At 38.7% G+C, this 23,238-nt stretch overlaps 1 protein-coding gene across 5 annotated transcripts in view; it reads left to right on the top strand.

Annotated features, from left to right (window-relative positions):
* Spop (speckle type BTB/POZ protein) overlaps nt 1–23,238 on the top strand; it is an 80,282-nt gene that overhangs the window by 23,900 nt on the left and 33,144 nt on the right. For 2 of the 5 annotated variants that reach the window (XM_032914526.1, XM_032914522.1), the window contains one exon: nt 19,735–19,785. The exons of the other annotated variants lie outside the window; for them this stretch is intronic. The gene's annotated coding sequence lies outside the window, so the exon portion shown is untranslated. The remainder of the gene's footprint in view (nt 1–19,734; nt 19,786–23,238) is intronic. 5 annotated transcript variants of the gene reach the window in all.

Genomic DNA, 23,238 nt, shown 5'->3' with positions numbered 1-23,238 from the left:
GTTTGGATTGTAACTGTTCTTTTTCTACTTGATTATTTATACATTTGAGAAGTAAGTAGGAAAAGTCCTTAAGAGCCACACACCATACACTGCAAAGTAGGTTCTGAATGAACTCCAGCCTTCCTTTTCCATATAGTTTAACATAAATACTTTTTATTTGTTTTGAGAGAAGATCTTACGTATTTCAGGCTGCCCTCTATCTTATAGTGTAGCTGAGGATGACCTTGAATTTATTATCTTCCACTTCACATCCCAAGTGCTAGAAATACAGGTGTGAGTCATCACACCTGGCCAAAAAGTATTTGTTTTTTCCTTTTTTTATTTTGTTGTTTTTTGTTTTTTGAGACAGGGTTTCTCTAAGTAACACCCCTGGGCTATCTTAAAAATGGCTTTGTAGACCAGGCTGACCTCAAACTCACAGAGATCCGCCTGCCTCTGCTTTCCAAGTGAATATTTTGTTTTCAAATTTCTTTTTGAATAAACTTGTTCAACTATGGTTGGTATATGAATCAAGGTCTTAGTTTTATGGCAGAGTAAAAATAAGCAGTTTCATTTTTGTTTCTAGGCACAGTACAAAGGTATGTTAAGATAATTTGTGAAAATTAAAGTTTAAAGTTTATAAAAGCATTGAATCAATTATAAATAATATAAAACTATAAAAACAGCGCCATCAGTTTTAAAGTCATTTATTTTTGTAAATTGTTTGTATTATATAATCTAGTTGGATAAAAGTTTCTGGTGCTAGTGAAAAGCAGCCAGTGAACATGCACTTTAGCTATCAGGCTGTATATAGCAAATCGTGACCTTTTCTTCTCTCATGCCATAGTAACTTAGCATTTGACATAGCAGCCCAACCTACCATGGCTGTAGTTTGTTCTTTACACAGTAAAAAGGCTCTGTGCTGTGGGATGCTTTGGATTTGGTGTTTGGATTAACATCGGGTAGTAGTCTCTCCTTGAGCTACTTGACTCTGTTCTTAAGTCCAACAATTATGTTTTTGCCTCTTAGAAACAAACGAGTGAGAGTATTAAATAATATAATTATTTTATCTCAGTTCATTGTATGATTAGAATATTTGTTTTTCTTTGGCTTAAATTTTTTTATTTGAGAATTCTTACTTGCTAATGTGTAGAACTTGTCCGATAGACAGAATGTTGAGCTGTGAGGTAGAACTTGCCAACATACCTGGAAGACTTCAGTTTTTCTTCAATCTTCAGTCAATCTTAAACAGCCTCCCAAGTCATGAACCTTAAGGTCAAAGCTTAATAGTCTTAGAATTTTGGAACCATCCACATGTTGGCCTGGACCTTGTTATATACCCTGGCTGCATTGTACTTAGAGATTAACTTGCTTCTGCCTTCTAAAGGCTGGGATTAAAGACATCTGCCTGGCCTTGACTTCCTTTTTTTGTGTTGTTGATTGTGAAAATCCCCCTCTGTGTGTGTGTGTGTGTGTGTGTGTGTGTGTGTGTGTGTGTGTGTGTGTGTTTGGAAGCTAGAGGTCAACTATGGTATTGTTTCTCAGAACCTGTCCTACCTAGTTTTTTGAGATAGTATTCCTTACTAATACTTAATGCTCATTGATTTTATTAGGGTGGCTCCTTAGCCAGCCCCCAGGATATGCTTTTCTCTCCCACCTCAATGCATAGAATTAAAGTGTGTTCTACCACTTTGGGTATTTAAAAAATATAAAGATCTCCCAAAACAAAGAATCAAACAAACAAACATGGATTTGGATTGAATTTAGGAACTCATGTTAATAAGGCAAGCACTTTTTTGATTAAGTCATCACCTCAGCCCCTTATTGACACTATATTCAATTAATGTACATATTGATGTCTTTTTGGATGACTGGAACATTTGCTGTGAGTCCCTGTCACAGTCGGTGGCTGCACTGACAGAATCAAAACAAAGGCTAAAAGACAAGCCTCATTCTGAGAAAAATTCTGGCCTTCAGCACTGGACACAGTTAGTTTTACAGGTAGATGGCCTTGATTATGAGTATTTCCTGCTAATGTCTAGAGTTGTAAGGTGATCACCTTGGTGATCCCTGATAATAACAGAAATGAGAAACAACTTTCTTAAGTAGTTTGATATTAGATGGAGTTGGTTTACATAGATGAGGAAGAAAGAATGTATTGAGAATAATTGTGTTGTTTTTTTCTTCCATAGGACTAGAGAGAGCTTTTGCTGAAAATACTTTTATATTTTGAGTCAAGGCCTTGCTATGGAGACCAGGCCAACCTTAAATTCATAATTCTCCTGCCTTATTTTCTTGAAAATAGTATTTTTAAGGTAGGCAGTGGTGGTACTTGACTTTAATCCCAGCACTTGGGAGGCAGAGGCAGTCAAATCTCTGTGAGTTTGAGGCCAAACTTGGTCTTCAGAGTTCCAGGACAGCCCAGGATACACAAAGAAACCCTGTCTGGAAAAAAAAAAAAAAAGAAAAAGAAAAGAAAGAAAAGAAAGTATTTTTGATCTCCATCTAAAACTTGATAGTGTGCCACAGTTGAAATTTCATAAATGTATATAATAGCAATTTATAGAAAAGGAAAAGGGACTCTCAGTAAAATACATCTTGATCAGAGACAGAACTGGCCTTTCTTGTGTTTGGTAGAATTCACAATACAAGGTGTTTACCTGTTCTCTGAATAGAAATGTGTTTTCTGTCAACAGCGGAACTTCAGCCTTACAAACAATAGACAGTACTATAATCACATCTGCTGTAGTTTTAGTTGAAGTTTGTTCACTTAGTTCATAAAAGACAGTTTGGCCTATTTTAGTCTAAACCTCACTGAGTCTTTTACTTTAAAATTTGTTTATTCCCATATTCTCCCTTCTCTGGCCATTTTGAATGGATAGATACTCAGTGAGGAATTACACTGGAAGTATGTATTATTACATTTTGGAGGACAGTTATTTTGATAAATTAGTTATCAAACAGTGTGCCAAGACTCCTGGGCCTCCTTATAGAGTGGTTTGTTAAATTGTTTGTAGTAGCAAAGCCCTGGAAATGATCCAGCTGAGTTAGAAGGGAGTTCTGTATAATCATTAAAAGGAATAGGTGTTCCCCGGCACGGTGGCACAGTCATTTAATCCCAGCACTTGGGAGATAGGCAGATCTGTGTTAGAGGTCAGCCTGCTTTACAGAGTGAGTTCCAGAGTAGCCAGAACTACAAAGTGGGACCCTGTGTCAAAAAATGAAACAAAATAAAACAGCACCCCCCCCAAAAAAAAACAAAACAAAAAACAAACAAGAATTAGGTAGTATGTGCCTACAAGAGATATTTTCTGACACAGAGCTTTTGTTTTTGTTTTTATGTTTTTTTAACTTAAAATTTTTTGCTGCTTATCATTTTTATTGGTGTGTACATGCATGTCTGTATACACATGGAAGTCCGAAGTCCATGTGCTGAAACTGGTTTGCCCATGTGGGGATTGAATTCAGGTCATCATGCTTGGTGGGCCTCTAAAGAGGGTCTCCAAAACTTTAACATTTCTCCCTTGCTTCTTTCTTCCCCCCTTCCTCTCTTCCTTCCTTCCTTCCTCCCACCCTCCCTCCCTCCTCCCTTCCTTCCTTCTTCACTCTCTCTCTTCCTCTCTCTCTCTCTCTCTTTCTCTCTCTCTCTCTTTCTCTCTTTCTTTTTTTCTCCTTTCTTTTCCTTTCCTATTTTTTTTAAAAAACAGAATCTTGCTATATTCCCCAGGCTGGCCTCAAACTCAGTTCTCCTGTCTCAGTTCCCAAGTGCAGAGATGACGGAGATTACTTAGGAGTTCATGCTTCCTAGAACTTTTGAACCATATAAACTGCTTTTTTTTTTTTTTTAAGTTTTATTTATTTTAAGTATATGAGTACACTGTAGCTGTCCTCAGACACACCAGAAGAGGGCATCTAATCTCATTACAGATGGTTGTGAGCCACCATGTGGTTGCTGGGAATTGAACTCAGGACCTCTGGGAGAGCAGTCAGTGCTCTTAACCGCTGAGCCATCTCTCCAGCCCTATAAACTGCTTTTAAACATGTTTCTATAATATTTCTAAAGTAGCACAGAAAATTATAACTGGAAACCAGATGAACCTTAGTTTCTGTCTAGTCTAGATTTTACTGTTTTTATTTCATTGCACATCCAGGGTTGAATAGATAGTCTTTGGGACTGTCTTGTGACATTCTTACACTGTTGCCCTTAGTTTAGAAAATTCAGATTTAGGAATGTTATGTGTAAAGCTGCAGTAGAATTCATTTTCAGTAGCGTATGAATAGATTGGCAACTTTTGCTTTCTTCCAATTTATCTTCCAAGTTTATTTAACTAATGACTATTTCCTGTTTTTCGAAGAACTAATAAAGTGTTGGTGTACCTCTTCCAATCATGATAAAATGGTATTAACTCCTCCCTATGTTTTATAAGTTTAAGGGACTCAATTGACCCCTTAAAGTAAATGCACTGGGGTTGGGGATTTAGCTCAGTGGTAGAGCGCTTGCCTAGCAAGTGCAAGGCCCTGGGTTCGGTCCCCAGCTCCGAAAAATAGAAAAAGAAAAAAAAAAAAAAAAGTAAATGCACTTATGAGATCCTTGTGTATTCTTTGAAATGAGATTTGTCTAAAGTCTAGTACTTCCTTTTTTATTGAACTAGTTAACTAGTTATTGAATAGTTAATTGATATTATTAATTAATATTAGTTAATAGTTAACTACTAGGTAGTTAATTGTTCTAAATTTTTAGATTAATTTTATGATCATTTTAGAAATTAAATCTCATATACCAGGATGAATATTCTCTGACATTTTAATGATTTGCTCTTTAAAAGTAAATCCTTTAAAAGATGTTAGGAAATGTTTAAGAGGAAAAATATGTTTATATAGTGGAGAATCTCTTATTTCTTGAAAATACTTACTCTTTCAACTATAACTTGAATCTTTTTCTACTTCTTCAAAGACATTTTCAGTCCATGCAAAGCAGGGAAGTGCATATGGTGAGGTAGGTAGCTCAATATAGGACTAGACATTCAGATTACACTCAATAAATTAAAAAATACTTTTTATCATATGTGACTGTTTTGTCTGCCTGTATGTCTATGCAACATATACATGCCTTGTGCCCAACAAGGCCAGAAGAGGACATAGAATTTCCTAGGACTGGCATTATAGATGATTGTAAGTGGGCATGTAGGTGTTGAAATTGAACCCGGGTCCTCTGTAAGAATAGCCAGTGTTCTTAACCTTTGAGCCATTTCTCTAGACTTCAACAAATATTTTTTATGCTCGATTGACTTGAGCATTAGGAACACTACTAATTTTACTATTTACTAATTTTACTATTTACTAATTTAATTATTTACTAATGTTAAAATTAGTTAGACTTAGGATTTAAAAAATCGGTTTTGTAACTTTACTGCTAGTAGGGGTGAGGAAGACTTTTATAAGACTTAAGGAAATCACAGGCCTGTCTCAAATGGGAACTCTAAATATTAATATTAATTTTCAGCCCCATAATGAGCTACTAACCTCACCATTATGCATTTTCCTACTTAGCACGGACTAGAAATGTCTGTTAATATAATAATATAATAATATAATTTATATAATAATATAGAAATCATTTGATTTAGCTGATAGTATGATTCTGCCTTGAAAAAGAGTTTTCAGGGGAAAGCCCTTTAACATCTTGAAGATCAGAATCAAACTATGTAGGTGCTGTTTTAATCAGTAATGATTAGTTGTTGTAAGGGGAAAGGACTACTGGGGTCAAGGGCAAATAGATTTCCAAATAGGATAATTCCATATCCTTAGGGAGTAATGCAGGTCATAAAGCTGCCTTAGTTCTGTGTTGCTGTGACTGAGCAGTGGGTTGAGCAGCCTGACTTTTGACTTAGGAACAGTCACATTCAGTGAGACTGGAGAGCTAGGATGGCAATGTCAGTGTTGCATTTGTTTTCTGGTTTCTTTATAGCGTCTTTCCTCACAGTGGAGAGAATTAGCTTGACCCTTTGTACTCCATGTGATGGGAAACCAATACTTCACCAGTCTGTGTGATACTCTCTCATTTACTCATCCTCACTGGAGCCAGTGTTCTTGGCTGCAGTTGAATAGTCATCATCACCGCGTTATCTTTCATGTGCTGCCTAGCACACCCCTTTCCTAATAGAACTGTATTTGGTCTCAGCTCTGCTATTGGCTTCAGTGTCAATGTCACTTTTGACAAGACAGTAAGTTGCTTTGGAGTCCAACTTCTTGATCTGTAGAACAAAATTATGTTTCAGAGTGATTTTTTTTTTAAAGTATGGAGTCCATTTTATGTGCCAAGCACAGTATAGGACACACTGGGTCTAGTGCACTTCCCTCAGGGGAGTAGTTGTATTCAATACAAAGAACTTCCTTTGCTTACTTCAGATCAATTTAGTCTTTTACTTCTGAAAAATTAGTATTAGTAAATTCTCTCAATTTTCACTTTGTAAGATATTGTTAAAGCGGTTGATTCAAGAGGGAGAGTCAGTTTTCTTTACAAACATGGTTAAAGGATGGTTCTCATGCCCCAGGGGATGACCCATGCCTATGTGTATATGGACAGTACTAATTGGACCCAGTGGGTTAGGAAGGGAGAGAGGATGGAAGGAGAGAAGACAGGACAGGAGAGAAGGGGGAGGGGAGAGGAGGAGAGGAAGGGAGAGGGAAGAATATGAGTATGAACCTAGAGGTATAATCCTCCAAAATGCTCATGTTGCTGCGTCTCCCCGGCACTCTATTTCTATAAGCAGTCTTTATCCAGTGTTGTTGTCATGTCTCATTATAATTAGCTGTTTTCTCTTTTGAGACAGAGTATCACTATGTAGCCCTGGCTTCCTGGAACCCACTCTTTAGCTCTGTAGAGTAAGAGTCAGTGATTACAGGACTAGAGAGAAGACTGAGCAGGTAAGACCACCAGCAGAGGACTAGGGTATTATTTCCAGGATCTATATGGTGGCTCAGTCACCATTTTTAACTCCAAACTCAGGGGATTTGATGCCTTCTCTGGTATTCTTGGGCATGAGGCATGTATATGAGGTACAGACATACTTGCAGGCAAAATATGCATACACATAAAATAAAGATTTAGTGGTCAGAAAAACTAGTCTGCATCTCCTTCCTCCCTGTTTTCAACCCTCCTTCCATTCTTCTATGGTGGGGGATGAGGCCAGGACCTTTGGAATGCTAGGCAAGAGCTCTATCATGGAGCTGTGTCCATCTAGTGATTTCTCTTCAAGTGGAGGGGGACTCTGAGAGTGTGCAGAGGTGCACTTCCCCTGCAGCCTATCATAGAGTGCTCTATCCATAGAACCCAAAGTGGAAGGAGACTCCTGAGAGTTGTTTGACTTCCACATGCACACTGTGGCATGTGTGTGCCCCCCCCCCCACTATCAGAGAAGAGCAGCAGCAGCTGAAGAAGCCCCAGCACCCTAGCTGAGGAGCTAGTCATTGGCAGTTGATGGCTTCTGGAGGAGGAGGAGACTTGGTTTACTTTACAAGAGTAGCGTCTGGTGTATTTCCGCTCATATGGAAGGGCATCCTGAGACATGGGAGCCCAGGAATCACACAGCTCTGAAAGGAAGCCTCCTCAGCAGAAATGGTGCAGCTCCGAGGGGAGGGGATCCCTAGCTGAGCTCAGGAGCTCAGGAGCCTCAGCTCTACTTTTTCACTTCTTCCCTTCATTGCTTCTTGGCTTCTTCCGATGAGAGGGTCACACCAGACAGGAAATCTCATGAAAGAGATTGTTGTAGGGTCCCGGGAGACGAGGAATGAATCCAGGGATGGCTGCCCTCTGCTCCCAGGAGCAGACAGTGGAGAATTGGCAAAGACCAAGGTATATATAGGATTCCTTAGGAAGCAGAGCTTTTCAGGGCAGAGCTTTCCAGATGGAAGACTGGCGGGATTGCAGGTTCTGAGCTTGGGACCTCAGGGACTAGTGGCTCTTTCCATGCCCCTTTCCTTGGGCCTGTGGATTAGGATGAAAAGTCTGCAGGCGGCTTTAGCTGAGGCGCCATCTCTGTGGAGCTGCTGGGGAGGCTGGAGCGGAAGTGCTGACACTGTGGACAGTTCTGGTGGGCGGCTCCTTCGTTGGTATTTCACGATGGCCTGCATTTCTTTGTGCATATGGACAGCACTGATTGGACTCTGGGTTAAAAGAGACAGATAAAATCTAGAGGCAGAATGATGATTTTTAAAAAAAAAAAATCAGACCTAAATAATTGTATTTAAGAATTTTCTGAGATTAAATATGGCCTAGGGTTGGACACAGTGGCATGCAGCTGTCTTCAGCTACTCTGGAAGCTGAAGTAGGAGAGTCACTTGTCCTTGGGAGATTGACACAACCTATGCAGCATTGTGAATCCCTGACTCAAAAACATACTTACTCTAGATCATAAGTCTATGGCTTTGTTTTAAAAGTTTATGACCAAAGTAACAAGAAAATCCTGTTGGATGCCAAAAAGAAAAAAAAGTCAGCATTTTCTCAGGAGAGCCTCAGTGCCCTCTCTACCCTGTTCTCAGTTCTGTTGAAACAGAATTTTTTTGTTGCTTTTCCTTTTTGTTTGTTGATATAGGGTCTGACTACATAGCTCAATCTGTCCTTGAACTCTTGCCTCTTGAGAACTGGAATTATAGGCATGTGAACCACACCTGTCTAGAATGTCATAGCTGCACCAAGAAGATGGGTTAGGCTGTGGACGGTAAACAGCACTGTGTGTTAATACACATGAAACAAATCATCCAAAGTGTAGAGACTGAACTGTTATTTTGATTGAGGCTAGAAAGTCTTTATATTAAAAAGGACACTTTTACCACTACTAGCTCCTTTCTTTCTACCCCTTAAGAGGTGACTTGAGTTAGTAAAAGGAAGCTAGCATTGAGCCAATGTGGTGATGCACACCTTCAGTCCCAGCACTAGAAGAGCTGAAGAAGGGGAAGCTCTTATAAGGCTAGTCTGGGCTACACCGTGAGTTCCAGGCCATTCAGGACTACCCTGTCTCAGAAAACAAAACAAAAAGGAGCTAGCAATTTAAACGTCTAGGAAAATGGTCTTTAAGGAGCTTCTCAGCAAGGGAGAGCCAAAGGCCTGAGATGGAAACAAGCTCGGCTTGTTTATAGAAGGTCAGTGGTTTTTAGTTAAAAGAAGGGCAGAAAGGGTAGATAGGCCACAAATGTAATATAAGCTGGCCTCCCATATATAAGAACCCTATAGGGTCTGATAATAAAGGCTGATTTTTATTTTAAAAGTGGTATGATTTGGTTGGCATTTAAAAATGTTTACCATGGCTACTTCGTAGAGAATAGGCTGAGCTACATACAGAGGAAGCTAAGGTATCAGGAATTAGGTAACACTGTTCAGTGGAGAGAGCACTGTGACTTGGACACAGTGGATAATAAGGAGTAAAGAAGCCTAGTGAATGGAAGGACTTGATAATGGGTGGGATATGCACATATAGGGATTTGGCCTGAACAACTGTGTTGAAGTTAGTGGCCGTGTTAATGTTGGTCATTATGCTGGATGCCATAAATATAAAGAACTGTAGAAACTCTGCTTTTTAATTCTGTAACTTTTGGCAAAAGAATAGTAGGGGTCTTTAGAAGGAAAGTTACTGATTTCCTAGAAACAATAGACTATTATTCTGATAGGTTGGATAGTAAACATTTTATTTCAAAGAACTGATGATGAAGTGTTAATATGTAGAAAGTTATTCTGAAAGAACTTGGTACATAGTATCTGTTCTTCGCTGAAGGTATAAACCTAGTCAATAGCTTACTGATGTCTCCATTAATAATGATACTCAGAATTCACTAGAACCTAAGACCATTTCTAAAGAGTTACCACTTAAAACCGAAATTGAGCCAGGCACAGTGGCACATTCTAGCAATGAGGAGGCGAAGGCAGAAGACAAAGAATTTCAAAGCCATCTTCAGTTACATAGAGACTTTGAGGCCAGCCTGTGCTCGTAAGATCCTACTTTAAAAAGAAAAGAAAAAAATCAAATCAAATATCAAGCTAGCATATTTAAACATACTGTCTGTGAGATATTTTCCCAAATTTCTACATGTTGAACAAAAGACATGTTCTTACATATAACCTTATGTAAGGATCAGGAAGTCAAGGGATTAAATTATTAGATTAGTAGTTAAAAGGCTTGTAGTCTAACTTAAGCTGCTTAATAACCATGTGACAGGCCAGCTGGGAAGCCTATTTCCTTGTTTGTAAAATGCTTGTTTTGCACGCTTCACCAAGTTGGTAAAAATCCCAAATAAGATCATGAATGTCAGAGTGCTTTGAAAATAGACTGAAGCCACTTAGCACTGAGTGCAGTTCTGCTTTTAAGGGAGCCCTTCCATTGCCCAATACATGGAACTAAACAGGTCCTCGGAGGACACCAGGAGGATGAATGAGGTAGGGATACATAGGTTGTATCACAGCTCTGAATTTTGAAGTTATAGATTCTACTCTAGTGGTCAGTTGTACAGACCTATTCAGGTTTGCTTTGTGGTTCATAAACAAAATGACTTGTAAAAGACGTAACACGGAATTAATTGAATGTTATAATGTACTAGTAAGTTTGATTCCACCCTTACTTGATAATCAGAACTTTACTTCTAGTCTTGTTGCTAAAATGAAGACAGCAATATAAGGTTTTTTTTTTTTTTTTCTTACTTTTCCCCCTCTTCTCCCTTTATCTTAGATTTGGGCTATGAAATGGAGTTTTACTTGACTTCTTTAGAATTATATTTTTGTTCAAGAAATGAAAAGTACAAATATGCCAGAGACAGAACAAACAGAAAAGGCAAAGGAAGAAGAAATATTAGGATGAAGAAAGATGTAAAATCTTTCAAAGTAGTCTTCCTTTCTCGAGTACTAAAACTCCAGGTCATTAGAAGGGGAGGGTTGGTCTTTTTTTAGAGTGGCATGGTAGAGAGGGGTGAGGAGGGGCTCTGTGCAAACATTCCCTACCGAAACCAAAAGCTTTTTGGAGGCCTGTTGGGTTACTAAGCAGTACTTTTGTTTAAAAAGCACTTCCTTACTAAAGTATGAAACCAGTCTCTTTGCTTAAGTCACCCAGTGCTACATTATTTCTGTCACTTACAGGAAAGGAATTTTACTAACAAGGTTTTCACTAATGAGATCTGCTTAGATTCATTGGCTTCGTAGGTGTGATGGGGCTTCATTCAGACTACATTATTGTCTATTTAAAAGATTATTTTAGCTTTTCTAATTCTGTTTCCCCTGAATTTTGATGAAAGCCCAATAAAGATCATGAGAAATATCATCAGTTAAAGAAGTCATCCTTAGTTCCTATCCTTGTTCCATAGAAAATGTAATACTTATGCTTTCTGCTGTAGTATACGTATGTATATATGTACATGAAATTGTATTGCTTTATGGGTTCATCTTCATATAATAAATTTTATATAGATATGTAAGTACTTATGTATGTATATACACATATGTATTCTGTACCTATTTGAAGATTCTTTTTTTTTTCTTTTTCTTTTTTCTAGACAGGGTCTCTATGTAGTCCTTGCTGTCCCAGAGCTATCTATATAGACCAGGCTGGTCTGGAACTCAGAGATACCTCTGCCTCTGGCTCCCTAGTGCTGGGATCAAATGTGTGCTACCACACTTGGCTAAAGATTCTGCAACAATCACTTCTGCATTTATTCTTATTTCCTAACCTCTATCTATGTTGGTATACATATGCTTAGCCATTTATATTTTGTTTGGTTGGTTTTGAGACAGGGTCTTATTATGTGGCCCTTGCTGGTCTGAAGTTTTGTGTTTTTTTTTTTTTTGTTGTTGTTTTTTTGTTTTTTTCCCCCCTTTTTTTTCGGAGCTGGGGATGCTTTTTTTTTTAAAGATTTATTTATGTTTGCGAGTACACTGTCACTATCTTCAGACACACCAGAAGAGGGCATCAGATCTCATTTCAGATGGTTGTGAGCCACCATGTGGTTGCTAGGATTTGAACTCAGGACCTTTGGAAGAGCAGTCAGTGCTCCTAACCTCTGAGCCATCTCTCCAGCCCGGTCTGAAACTCTTTAAGTGGACCAGGTTAGCCTTGAACTCAACAGAGACCCACTTGCCTCTGCCTTCTGAGTTTTAAAATTAAAGACATGTATCACCATGCCTGGACCTAGGCTTCCTGTTCTAATGATACTATTTTTATTTCATAATATCACAACTATGTTATGTTAATGGTTATTTAATTTGCCATTACAGACAAAATGTCAAAGAACATGGGTCACTCTCTTTTTGTCTGTGTGTGTCTGTACGTGTGGACGCCTGCTGCTCCCTTCTTTTTCCCTTCAGTGGTTTAAATTTCTTTGATTTTCTTATCTAAAGTTTCATTTGAGTTTCCTGCTTATTCCAACACCCTATAGTTATTATTTGAAACAGGAAGAAGAGTGAAGAAAACCTTTTATAATTTGTAATATTTCTCTTTTTTTATTGGTATGAAAGGTGCTGAAAATTTCTTTCCTTATGGACCCTTTATAGAATTTTATAATGATAGCTTTACATTTTATTTTATATTTTATTACCTTATATCTATATCTTCTCATGAACTTCTTTATTATTGAGATTTTCCTCTTCTGTGTAAACTAGGCTGGTCTTGGAACTTGTGATGATTTTTCCTGTTTCTACTTCCTAAGAGCTAGAATTACAGGCTGTACCACCATGCTCATTTTAATACTTTTTACTCAGATAATTTAGTTCACCAAATGTGGGACTGTTTAGTGACCTCTGACCTGGTCTGTGCAATTCTTGTGTTACCTCAGATATTCAGTGTATCTCAGTCATAGCTGTTAAACTACTGGGCTTTCACAGAAATAGAACATAAAAATGCAGAGTCCCAGATGTTAGTGTTCTTTCGGATTTGTTCTTGTCTTCAGATATGGTTCAGGTCATAAGTACCAGGGTTGGAAAGTGCCTCAGATCTAGGTTTAATCTCATGTCTGTTTGGATGAGGTATTCCCTCAAAAGTGCAGATGCAGTGAGGCTTGCTGCCAGCCGGTAATTCAACTGGGAAAGTTGGAGAGTTGTAGTTAAATAAACCAGGCTATAGTGCTGAGTCTACTAAAATAGATGTCTCATGTCATCAACTAGGCAGTTTTATTTAGTGAACGTTCTTCCTATGCCATGATAATCATGGAGTTGGAATGGAATTGGTAACCTGTTCTTTGTCACATCAACTCCACATTTTATATCTTATATTGTAAAGATTTGTTTGTTTGTTTATAAGTTGCTTAACTATATGTATATGTGGATATGTGCATGTGAGTAGAGCCTTTGGAGTCCCGAGTTATCAGATTCCTCCGAAGCTGGAGTTACAGGCAGTTGTGAGCTGCCCAGTGTGCTTGCTGCAAAACAAACTTGAATCCTCTACAAAAACACTACTTGCTTTTGACCACTGAACTGTTTCACCAGCCCAAAGACATGTTCTTGTCTTAAATCTTCTTTAGAACACTAACACTATAGAGTTTTCTTTCTATTCTAGAAATTTATATGAATCTCTTTTTAGTCAAAATGTTTTTTTTTTTAAAAACTACAGTCACCCTCTTGAGCCGTTTCATCTGGATACATAACAGCATTTATTATTCTGTGGAAATCAAAATATAATGTAAATTTTTTTCTTCTTAAGGATCAATAAGATGGCTCAGTGGATGACAACGGTGTATGAGTTTGTTTCCTGGCGCCCACATAGTTAGGGATAGGACCCATTCCTTTAAGTGTCCTCTTCACATGTCCACTGTCATGTCCATGCCTACACAGGAAAACACACAAGCATAAATTCAAAAAAAGAGGAACTTTTCTTTGTGCTGGACAAATTGTCTTTGCAGAAGACCTGGGTTCAGTTCCCAGCACCCAAATAGTGAGAACCATCTTTTAATTCCAGACCCAGTGTTCACTTCTGGCTTCTGTCAGATATAACACACATATAGCACATACACATACATGTAGCCAAAATACTTCATGCATATAAAATAAAAATAAATCTTTAAAAATATGGTATTTAAAAAACAAAAATAGGGGTTGGGGATTTAGCTCAGTGGTAGAGCGCTTGCCTAGGAAGCGCAAGGCCCTGGGTTCGGTCCCCAGCTCCGAAAAAAAGAATTAAAAAAAAAAAAAAAACAAAAATAGGAGTTTGAGGCCAGCCTGGTCTACAGTATTGTTCCAGGACAGCCAGTGCTATACAAAGAAACCCTGTGTCAGAAAAAGGAACTTTTTCTTTTTTATTATTTTGGCTTTTTGAGGCAGAATGCCACTATATGGCCCTGGTTGGCCTGAAACTCTCTATGAGTTCACAGAAATCTTGTGTCTGCCTCCCAAGTTCTGGGATCAGAGGTATGTGCCACCACTTAAGGCCTGGATATTTTTAAGGTTATATGTTGTTTACATATTTATTTTTAAAAATATTTTATCTTATAATAAAAATAAAACATGCTCAGTTTTTACAAACTTAAAAATAACAAAAGGCACAAAAGAAGCCCTATTGGGGTTGGGGATTTAGCTCAGTGGTAGAGCGCTTGCCTAGGAAGCGCAAGGCCATGGGTTCGGGTCCCCAGCTCGAAAAAAAGAACCAAAAAAAAAAAAAAAAAAAAAAAGAAGCCCTATTGTACATTGTCAGCTGTTCCCAGAACACGGAGCTTCTTTACTCTTTTTGCCCTCAAGGATGATATCACTAAAAACAGGTAATTTGCTTTGTTAGGGGGAAAGATAATTATGCTTTCATCAACGTTCTGGACATCTATGTTCCATTAATATAAACTGCATAGACCTAAAACTTGTTAATTAAAAATTGTTAATTTTAAGATGCTGGAGAGGTGGCTCAGTGGTTAAGAAAGAGTACTGACTGCTCTCCCAGAGGTCTTGGGTTCATTTCTCAGCATGCACATGGCAGTTGACAACCATCTATAACTAGTCCCGTGGGATCCAGTGTCATTTTCTATTGGGCAGACATAAATGCAGATGAATTATCTGCTTCCATTAAATAAATAAATCTTTAAGGCCAAGTGTGTTGGCACACACTTCCAGCACTTGGAGGCAGAAGCAGGCGGATCTCTGTGTTCAAGGGCAGCCTTGTCTCACAGTTCCAGCACAGCCAGGCCTACGCAGAGAACCCGTCTCAAAAACAAAAAAACAAAAAATTGCTAATTTATAAAGAGGTAATTTTTTTGTTGTTGTTTTGAACCAGGGTATCCTTATGTATTCCAAGCTGGATGGAAGCTTTAGCCTGTCACCCTTAGTAACCTCAACTTATCCTCAAGCCTCATCTTTCTCTGTCTGGGATGATAGGCATATGCCACCAAAGGAATGTATAGAATGAATTACTGTGACATCTCTAAAGGATAGAAATTCAGAAGGAAAGTTGAAATCATTCGTTTATTAAATAGGTCTGTTTCTGGCTTTCCATGTGCCAGACACTGTCTAGGTGCAGCAACAAAACACATAAATCTGCCTTTGTACAGCTCGTTTTTCAGTGAGGGGAAACAGACTGTAAAAATTGTAGCATGCTAGATGGCTTTATCTAGTATAGAAACAGTGAGGCAGGAATACGACTGTGACTGGGAGAGAGGAAGGATATCACGGAAAGCTCTCATAGAGATGGTGACAATTAAGGAGGCAGCAGTGGCGGGGAGTGTGCCCGATAATCTCTTGGGGACTGGAGAGCATTAACCAAACTGCAAGAGCAAAGCCCTGAGACAGGAATGGGCCTGTGCTGTGAGGAAGTACAAGGGAAAGTGGCATGACTGGGACATAGCGACTTAGGAGATGTACGTAGTGGGGGCCGAGGCCATGGAGGTCATGGAGTGCAGCTTTGCAGGCTCTTCTTCAGGCCTTTGTACAGACTGGGACTCTTACTCAGAGTCAGATGGGGAGGGGCCTGGAAGTTCCCACAACCACAGTGACATTCTACAGAGCAAAAAACAAAACCCATTATGTCCTGCTTTTGCTTTTTTTTTTTTAAGGTTTGTTTCTTATATAATTGGAGTAATGGTTCCTGGTGTGTAGTCACAGTTACTAGATTTCAACATTTATGTCAAGAGAGGAAACTCCTGTAGTAAAGATCTTAGGTATTAAAAGTAAGTTTTAAGTAATATGATAGGATATCAGCCTATAAATATTCTTAGGTGACACTGCTTTATTACCAAGTTCTCGATCCTCAGTTATCTTTGAAAAAAGATTTTAAAAAAGATGAAGTCGAGGCCATGCTCTATGGAGACCTTTGTGCACTGTTACATAGTAGAGGGCAGCTGAATAGCCATATACTGTAGTGTCACTTTAACAACGTGTGTTTCAAAGTTTTATTATGTATTATGACAAGAAAAATACACAACGCATGATGTCCTAGTTAGCTTTCTGTTGTTGTGATAAACTGCTCTAACCAAAAGCACCTCGCAGAGGAAAGGGTTTATCTGACTTACAGGCTACGATCTATTATCTGGGAAAGCTGAGAGGCAGGAAGGAGCTCAGAGCAAGGAACCTGGAGGCAAGATCTGAAGCAGAGACCACAGAGGAACATTGTGGAACAGCTTTTTCAGCTTGCTTTTGTAGACAACTGAGGACCACCTCCCCAAGGGTAGTACAGCCCACAGTGGACTGAGCCATCCCATATCGATCAATAATTTAAAAAGATACTCAAAATATGCCCACAGGCAGTTCTGGTGGAGACAGTTTCTCAGTTGAAGTTTCCCTGTTGATTCTAGTTTGTGGCAAATTGACAAAAACTAACCAGCACATAAGGCTTTATAGTTCAAGGATTAAGTGGTTTTTTCTTTAAAAGCAAATAATTATATAATCATCAGTTAAATGCCTAGAAATACATCAGTGCCTGCATCAGAAGAACACAGTGCCTGGCTAGATCTTAACTCCTACCATCGTTTAGAGAGAACCAAGTCTGATATGGTGATAACTATTTACTTAACCTTCGTCACAATTTTACCACTCAGGTTTCATGCCTACTTTGTAGGTTTTTGAGTTTTTTTACACTCCAGATTTTATTCCCCTCCTGGTCCACCTCCCCAACCTTGACCGTTCCATATCCCATACCTCCTCTCCACCACACCCCCAGTCTCCACGAGGATGTCTCCACCCCACCCACCCCTCCAGATCTCTAAACTCCCTGGGACCTCCAGTCTCCTGAGGGTTAGGTGCATCTTCTCTGACTGAACCCAGACCTGGGAGTCCTCTGCTGTATATGTGTTGAAGGCCTCATCTCAGCTGGTGGATGCTGCCTGGTTGGTGATCCAGTGTCTAGAGATCTTGGAGGGGCTGGGTTAATTGAGACTGCTGGTCTTCCTATAGGGCTGCCCTCCTCAGCTTCCTTGTACTTTGATTTTGTTTGTTTTTTTACACATGGAATAGTGATACAGTGTATATTTTATGGGGTTTTTTTTAGAACTCAAAAATATGTCTGTGACTTTGATCTATGCTACGTAGAACTGTAGTTGAATCTCATTGTCCTACAACATACTTTAAATGAATAAACCATAATTTATCCATTCCATGTTGTTTCTAATACTGGCACTTAGGAAAGTTGCTACACTACTCACACATGAGGGTAGACACAAACAGGAGTTTTTCTAGGCCACATATTTCAGAGTAGAATTGCTGGATCTTCAATATAATAAACTATCTTATATACACACACAGGATGCCTTTAATCTCATCATTCAGGAGGCAGAGGCAAGTGAATCCTTGAGTTAAAGACCAGCCTCGTCTGTAGAGGGAGTTCCAGGACAGCCAGGTGCTATGAAGAGAAACTCTGTCTAGGGAGAAAAAAAATGAGTTGACAGGTATATTAACTATCCTGGTCTGAGCACTGTACATTGTACACAAGTATTGAGATGCCACATTAAACTTTGTAAATGTATATTCTTTTGTCAACTTAAAAGCTTTTAAAATGAAACTTTTTTTTTGGAGCTGAGGACCAAACCCAGGGCCTCGAGTTTGCTAGGCAAGCGCTCTACCACTGAGCTAAATCCCCAACTCCATTAAAATGAAACTTTATTATAGTTTAATTTATTTTGTGTGTATACGTGTGTGTGTGTGTGTGTGTGTGTGTGTGTGTGTGTGTGTGTGTGTGTGTGTGTGCTTGTGCTATGGGAGATGTGTGGAGGTCACAGGATAACTTGGCGACAAATCAGTTTTCTCCTTGACCTCCAATTCCCTGGAGTTGAACTCAGGTCACAAGGCTTGGAAGGCATGTGCCTTTACCCACAGAGCCATAAAGTTGTCGGCCCAATTTAAAGTTTTTAAATTTTAAATAACAAATTATTTGCCAAATAGTGGTACCTACTTGTTTTTATATCAGCACCAAGTCTCAGTTTCTTCCTGCTTTGCTTGTAGTGTCAGGTTCTTTAGCTTTTCCAGTGTATTGAGTCTAAAGATGTTAGTTCTGGAAAATTGACGACAAACCCCAGAAACCTGAGGAAAAGTGAGGAGGAACTAAAAATTTCCACTTGAAGAATCACACATACAAACCGGGAATGGTGCTACACACCTTTAATCTCAGCATTCAGGCATCAGAGGCAGGCAGACTCAGGTGGATCTCTGAGTTTGAGGTTAGCCTGTTCTACATAGTGAGTTCCAAGACAGCCAGGGCTACACAGTGAGACTCTGAATGGGGGAGGGGGGGTAGAAATCACACATATTCAGAGAATTTTCATTTATGATAGTTGGCTATCTTCTGCCTGGAAGCTAGTACTTAAAGGCATTTCTTTTCCTACCTTTGGGATGTCAGAAGCTTTGTCCCTTTCACTACTTCCATTTCAAAAGATGCCTTGTTCAGTGGCGCTCACCAAATAGTTGTTGAATGAATTTGTTCTGACTGCTGCTCTCTTGATAGAACTTTGTGACATTTTTCTGAGTTTTGTGTTATGGGCTCTGACTGATTAAAGCTGTCCTACTTTAGCATCCTGTTTAGGGCGATGGCTCTTCTACTACTAATGGTAGCCACATTTGATTGTTACCAAGATCTGTTATGTTCTACTCTTAAGGGAAATTAATTTGAGTCAGTGTGTTAAAGTTCACATGCACATATTTGAGAGATTTTGAAGGCTAACCAGTAAGTTACATGGTATTTCATTTTCCCATATGATAGGAAAGAAGATTCTCCTTTTTCCTGTTTTTGCCTAGGTTTTGTTCCTAGAAACCCAAATCCTGTCTTAGGATGTGATAGATTTTTAGAGCAGTTGTGCTGCAGACAGCAGCCAAGATAACTTGCCAAGCTTCAGTAGATAGTTTCTTTTTCTCCTTTGTATAATCAGTATTAATAACCTGGTCATTTGTGGGCTCCTTCTTGCTATTTCCTAAAACCATTGGATAAATAACTTCATTTAAATGTGTCTTGCTTTAGTATAATTTAGCCACATAGCACCTTTAATAAAGGAATATTTTATATGTTGTAATATTTTTTCAACAATATTGACATGAGATGAGTGATATTTTATTTTTGCTTATAAGCAAGAGTATTAGAACCAACTATGGTTTTCTGACTTTCGTTTTTAGTGTACTCTTTTTGAGAACTGAATATGAATTAGATCGTTCAGGCCAGAGATATTAGAATAGTAATTTTGTCTAGTAAGTCCTTTTATCAGTCATTTCATTGCAAATATATCATCTGATTTTTGTGAACTTTTCACTTTTAAGAACAGCAAAAGTAAGACATGTATGAGACTCAGAATCTAGTTAAGCTGACTCATCATCTCTGTTTCCAACAGAAATTTCCTGCTAGACAAGAAAAATTAGAGTTTTCCTACAGATTTGACTTGGTGAGTTTTATGTAGTTTTATTTATACAATTTAAATGAAAGGGTAAAACAGAATGAGATAAGTAGAAATATTTACCATGACTGAAACATGCACATCTTTAGTGCAAGCTACTGTTTGATTTTAGTGCCTATGAAAGGTAAAGCTGAAGTCATATAAAGAAAACATCTGAATTTGGTTTTCTTTTTAATGTGCGTGTACTCGAATGTATGTACATGTGCAAGCAAAAGTCCAGAGGACAATCTGAGTCATCCTCAGTAACAGTATTCATCTCCTTTGACATAGGGCCTCTTGTTGGTCTGGAGTTACCAATTTGGATAGACTGGGTTCACAAGTGAGTGCCACCATGCCTAGCTGTATGTGGATTCTGGGGATTGAACTCAGGTCCTTGTTCTTACAAAGTAAGCATTTTATCAACTGAGTTGTCTCTCTAGCCCAACCAGAAAACATTTTTGTGACTGATTTCAATAAAGGTCTTATAAATATCCCTGCTGGGAACTAACCAGCACCTTTAGTCTTTTCTGGTGACTTTTATATACTAGGAAAAGATTATACATACTAATGTTGGGAGAAGCAATTATATTTTGATTTAAAAAAATTTTTTGATACATAGTGACACTATATAACTGGCTTCAAACTCAGCTTCCTTCTGCCTCAGCCCTGTCAATGCTAGGGTTATAAGTATATAACAAAAGTCCCAGCTGGGTTTAAATTTTTAATTAAAGGTTGATAATACATGATATGGAAACAGTAGAGTAAGGGGAGCTCCTCAGTGGGTTAGAAACACAACTGACAGTGTGGTAGCTTTTTTAGTCTGTAAAAAGGAGTTTGATTTTTGAGCATTTTGCCTTTTTATACTGTCCTTTAGAACTCAGCTCTTTAATATTGACTTAAAATCTTGCTACCAAAATGACTGCTCTCTTAAAGTGTTTACTTTGTGCTCTGATTTATGCCTTAGACCTCCATGTATACTTTTACAGAGTCTTACTGGGTAAAGTAGGTGTTAATGCTTTTTAATGTTTCTGACAAAGGCCATCAGGAACTAGGGACATTCTCTTAAGGTAGATATCCTGGCCAACTTTCCCCTGTTTTGTCTGCCTGTGTGTTTTTACTTTCTCTTTGACTCAAGAATTTGGAATACATGCTGGAGACTTAGGAACTTCACATAGTTCATTGCCTGGATAGACTTGACTCTCTTTATCTATCTCCCAGTGCTGGGGTTTCCAGTCTAGGTCTCTGGCAACACTTTATCAAAAGAGCCATCTCCTCTGAGTGTTCCCCTATATCTCTCCCCTTTCCTTTCTCTCTGTTCTGACTCCTTCCATCCCCGACACCCACACCAATATAGAATCTCTCTTATTCCTGTCCTCAAATGATGTGACTGAGGGTGATCTTTTAACTACTGGTTGTTTTGGCTTCCACTTTCCAAATGCTGAGATCGTGGTCATGTACCATTATGCCCTGTTTATGTGGTGCCGGGACTTAAATCCAGAGCTTCCTGTAGGTTACGCAAGGTCACCACCTGAACTCCATGCCTAGCTTAGGATTTAGTTATTCTAAGAAGGAATTGATTTTCTATGTTTAGGTTTTAAGTAAGATACCTTGCTTCACTTAATAAGAAGATATTTTAGTTAAGACCCTAAAGGAGATGACAAGTCTGTCTCTCCCCCCCCCCCCGTACGTGTGTACACACACACACACACACACACACACACACACACACACACACACACACACACACACACAGGAAGGCTGGGATGGTAGCTCTGTGATAAAGTGCTTGCTTATCATAGTTGGAAGGGGTAAGGGCTTTTCCTTTCAAAAAGTATTTCTGAGCGAAATTGAGTTCCCTAATAGGTTGTAGTGGTTAATGCAGAACATAATGGGTTGCTTTTGTAGCACGGTAAGTCCTCTGGAGCACGTGAGCCTTTTCTTCTCCAAGTTTTTAAGTCCACATTCTATATCTCAATACTGATTCTGACTCTTTTATGTTCATTCCTTGGGCCCCCTGACCAGTTTTTATTAGCAATAAATATTTTAAATGGCTTCTTATAAGGCCAGGGGATAGATACGAGGGGGTAATAGACAGCTCTCTCTCGCTCGCTCTCTCTCTCTCTCTCTCTCTCTGAAATAATTTCAATTTTTTAATTCCTTGTGTGTAGGGGCTTGCACCCTCACACAGAAATATATACAGGCAAAATACCAATACATATAAAGTTAAATATTAAAAAAAAATAGTTCCTTGCATGCTAGACATACATACATGATATTAGAGCTAACTTTTTTTTTTTTTAAAAGGTATTTTTTTTTTTTTTTTTTCAGAGCTGGGGACCGAACCCAGGGCCTTGCGCTTGCTAGGCAAGCGCTCTACCACTGAGCCAAATCCCCAACCCCAAGTATTCATTTTCTGTTTGTTGTTTTTGTTTTTTGAGACAGAGTTTCCACTGTGTAGCCCTGACTGTTCTAGAACTCTCTATGTAGATCAGGGTAGCCTCAAACTCACAGAGATTTGCCTGCCTTTGTCTCCCAAGTATGTGGGATTAAAGGTGTGAGTCAGCACTGCCCAGCTATAACTTAATAAAAGAAAAAGTATTCCTATGTGTAGGTGTTTGTGTCTATGTGTAAATAGAGAGACATAAGTGCAGGTGCCTATGGAGGCCAGAGGTTCAGAGCCCTTTCTGGAGTGGGAATTGCAGAGGGTTATGAAGCACCTGAGATGGGTGGGTGCTGGGAACCAAACTTGGGTCTTTTGTAAGAGCAGTATGACTCTTAGTTGCTGAGTACCCTGTTTATTGTTTATAAAGTTTTGGGTCAGCCAGCAAGATGGTGAGTGAGTAGGGAAAGAAGGAAGGAAGGTGGGTTTATGGACCAAAGCCCCCAAACTTACTTAGACTTAAAATTGTGATATTTTTAGTTTTACTTCAACTATGCCTATAAAAACCATACAATAATCTATGTTTTCTTTCCCATTTGTCTATCTTTTGTGTGAGGGTAGCTCACGTATGGTGAGCTTTGAAGGTAATAACTAATATTAAGGTCTATTTAACCATAGGTTTTTCTGAAGCCCCCCCCCCCGTGTATCTCTTCTGATAAATCTCTTGATTATTTTCCAGCTTTTGTTTAGAGTAAGTAAATTTTCCTCACTTAGGAGAAAAGTTTTTGACATGTGAGAGATGTTCAAACCTTTTCCTTTGCCATGGTTGCTTACTGAGGTCTCAGAAGATTTGTCCATCCTGATCGTTGGAAGTAACACATGGTTTTAATTTACGAAAACTGAATCATTGCTTATTGTTTGATTTTGCCTTTCTACATTTCTAAAGATTCCTTTCTTTTGGAACTTTGAAGTAAAATAGCCCCTTTATATGCAAATTTGTTTCTTGACTTGAATTTGTGTTATTCCGTTTTAGACATCTCCCAAGTGACAGATTTGAAAGTGAAGTGTGGAGACCATATTCT

This window comes from Rattus rattus, chromosome 9, assembly GCF_011064425.1.
Source record: "Rattus rattus isolate New Zealand chromosome 9, Rrattus_CSIRO_v1, whole genome shotgun sequence".
Classification (NCBI taxonomy): Eukaryota; Metazoa; Chordata; class Mammalia; order Rodentia; family Muridae; genus Rattus; species Rattus rattus.
This window is presented reverse-complemented; position numbering and strand designations above follow the sequence as displayed.